The 3118-nt window shown below is 42.8% G+C and overlaps 1 non-coding gene across 1 annotated transcript; it reads left to right on the top strand.

Annotated features, from left to right (window-relative positions):
- Nucleotides 1-960: 960 nt before the first annotated feature.
- LOC117368744 lies at nt 961-1097 on the top strand. Its single transcript, XR_004540994.1, has one exon. It is a non-coding gene; the product is annotated as a U11 spliceosomal RNA (small nuclear RNA).
- Nucleotides 1098-3118: the final 2021 nt, after the last annotated feature.

Raw genomic sequence — 3118 nt, 5'->3', positions numbered from 1 at the left:
GGAGTATGGAGGAGCAGACCCCCGGGGGACGCTCTAGCAGTAGTGTCTTCCCTGAGTGAAATACCAACTGAGAAATCCACTTTGAAGACTGGGAGACCAGTAAAGGAAGGAGAAATCACTTTGGAGGCACTCCTAGAAGACTGGTTGCAAAAGTCGAAAAGCCTGCTCAGGACCTAGAGCAGTGGTCTCAAACTCGCGGCCCGGGGGCCACATGCGACCCGCCAGGTACTATTTTGAGGCCCTCGGCATGTTTATCATAATCACAAAAGTAAAATAAAACAGTTTCTTGATCATATCTCTTTAGCTATAAATTACAATATTATTATTAAAACTTAGCCAAAAGGAAAGAATTATAAACTATAAAGAGTTTTACCTCATGCACAATTGTCATTTCTTTAATAAGACATTAACTATTTTTTTCTGCGGCCCTCCAAGTACCTACAAATCCAAAATGTGGCCCTGCAAAGGGTTTGAGTTGGAGACCACTGGCTTAACTGTAACCATGACATCCTGTTTGTCTCTGGTAACCAGAGCTAAGCCTGTGATGTCATAATGCCTCATTCCACCAATAAGAGCCAATCTCATCAGTGATGTCACAATGGCTTGATTGTCCTGTTCTCCCCTCTGCCCTCCAACCCAGCCAGCAGATTAACCGTTCCCCTTAATTCAGTGGTCTCAAACTCTTTAATAAGACATTAACTATTTTTTTCTGAGGCCCTCCAAGTACCTACAAATCCAAAATGTGGCCCTGCTAAGGGTTTGAGTTTGAGACCACTGACCTAGAGGTACTAGTTTCTAAGGTTGATACTTTTTCCCTCAACATTGACAAAGTAGATAGAGATTGTATGGAGAAAATTCAAAGTGAAGTTAGCCCTTAGAAAAGTACGATTACTGAGGTAATAAAAGATCAAAAATTTATTCATAGAAAAATTGAAGCAATTGAAAATTATAACAGACTTCATAAAGGGCTTCTGCTGTGTTTAGCACATGGGTTAATTCGATTTTCAGATCTTTCTGTACGGAATCGACATCAAGAGATTTCGAAAGCACAATTTTTGCAGCTGGGACTGTCAGTGATCTCGCGTCCAGGCGCCCCCCCCCCCCAAAAAAAAAAAAAAAAAAGAAAATTATAACAGACGCTTAAATCTTAGGGTTCTCAATTGCCTGAAAATTTTTGGCTCATCACCTGTAGAAATGTTAAAAAATTATTTGTTGGAAAATCTAAAGTATCCACCACAAGCAATTCTCCCCATAAACAAAGCCTACTTCTTACCTATTATAAATAAGAAGGACACAGGAGATAAGCCAATCGACTCAGTTCCTACGACTGTAATACAATCAGAAAAGGATTTTCATAACAGAAATTTTGGAGGAATCCATCTCTCAAGTTAAAGAAAGAGCAACCTTCGTAGGACAACTTTGGCTTTGAACAGGACTTGAACTCAATTATGAGGATATATTTTTTTTAAATTCGACTTCTCCCTATTGTGGTCAGAGGTTATGGCTATACCCTGACGTCACTAAATCTACTCAAGAGAGAAGAAAACAGTTCCTAGGAATGAGATAGGAAACAAAGAAGCTAGGTGGAAGTTACCTCTTGGCATATCCTTGCAAATGTATAATTAAACTAGCCCATTACATTAATGGGTGATAGAATATATGTGGGTGTGGGTGTGTGTGGTTTTATTTCTTTTTCTCTCTCCTTAGTCGCTTTCTGTATTTCTCTCTCTTTTTTTTTTTTTCCTTGGCTGTCCACCACCACCCTTTCTCCCTTCCTTTTACCTCCCCTGTGTCCTCCACCACCCCATCACTGCTCACCTTATCCAGCAGCAGCCCTTTAATTGATCTTCCTACTTCATTGCTTTTTCCTTTTTCTCCATCTTATTCCTCTCCCCCTTTCCTTACCTCATCATCATTATTACCCCCAAGCCAATTCTCTTCCTCCCTTCCCAGATCGGATCCCCCATGAAGCATAAAAGTGCGTCGTTACATGTCTGCCTTTTACAGCTGCCCAGGCCTGAATTTGCGGGTGGTCTCTCTGTCTCTCTAACCGGCGGCGCCATGTCCCGCCTGGTGGGAGCGGGGCCGGGCCGTGCTTTGCTCACGCTTCACGGGTGGCCGAGGAGGGCCGAGCGGCTCCAGGCCCGCTGCTCTGTCCCGGCGGCATCCGAGCGGCGGCGCTGGTGGCGGCTGCTCGGCCTAGACCTGGGGCTGGTCGTTAGCGTGAGCATTGGCATATCCTTGCAAATGTATAATTAAATATATGGGACTGAAATATGTCTTTTTTCAACCAGAAAATAGGCTACAACAAAGAACCCAAAGGGTGTGCCAATACTATACCTAAGAATATACAAATCACAATTGGCAACAAACTTTTTTATCGCCTGATGGAACTATGCCAAAATAAGAGACACTAAAACGAAAAATTGTCTCAAACAATACTAATAGTAAAGGGACATCAGGATGGGTAAAGCTTATTGGTAAAAGCAAGATTTAGGGCTCATTTTACTAAGCTGTGTTAGCGATTTTAGCGCACACTTAGCACATGTAAATTGCCCCATGCGCTAGACGCTGGCATTAGTTCTAGCCGCATAACGGGGGTTTAGCGCACGCTAAAATTGCTTTCGCAGTTTAGTAAAAGGAGCCCTTAACCTCGGGCAAGGTCTCACGGATGACAAGCACCAGACACACTGCCCCATCCATCATTAAATCCGATTATTTTTTGAAATATGTTGGTGCAAATTAGGCATAAGATCAAATCAGGTGGAAAAAAAAAAGTCAAAAGCGTTTTAATTCTCAGCGTCAAATTTCACCGATTCATTCATTTATCCATTTATAAAAAGTTCATCCAAAATTCATCTATATTGTAAATCAAAAAGACTTTGGGCTCCTTTTATCAAGGCGCGCTACGGGGATTAGCGCGTCGGACATTTCATCACGCACCAACCCCCGCGGCAGCCTAAAATCCTAACGCCTCGTCAATGGAGGCGTTAGGTACTAGCGCGGCAGGCGGTTTAACGCGCGGTATTCCGCACGTTAAACCGCTACCGCGCCTTTGTAAAAGGACCCCCTTGTGGAAAATCAGTGAAGTGTTATTTGCTACGAATAAAAAATCATG

This window comes from Geotrypetes seraphini, chromosome 10 (genome assembly GCF_902459505.1).
Source record: "Geotrypetes seraphini chromosome 10, aGeoSer1.1, whole genome shotgun sequence".
NCBI classification, from domain to species: domain Eukaryota; kingdom Metazoa; phylum Chordata; class Amphibia; order Gymnophiona; family Dermophiidae; genus Geotrypetes; species Geotrypetes seraphini.
Note: the sequence above shows the minus strand (reverse complement) of the source record. Positions and strands in the feature narration are given on the sequence as shown.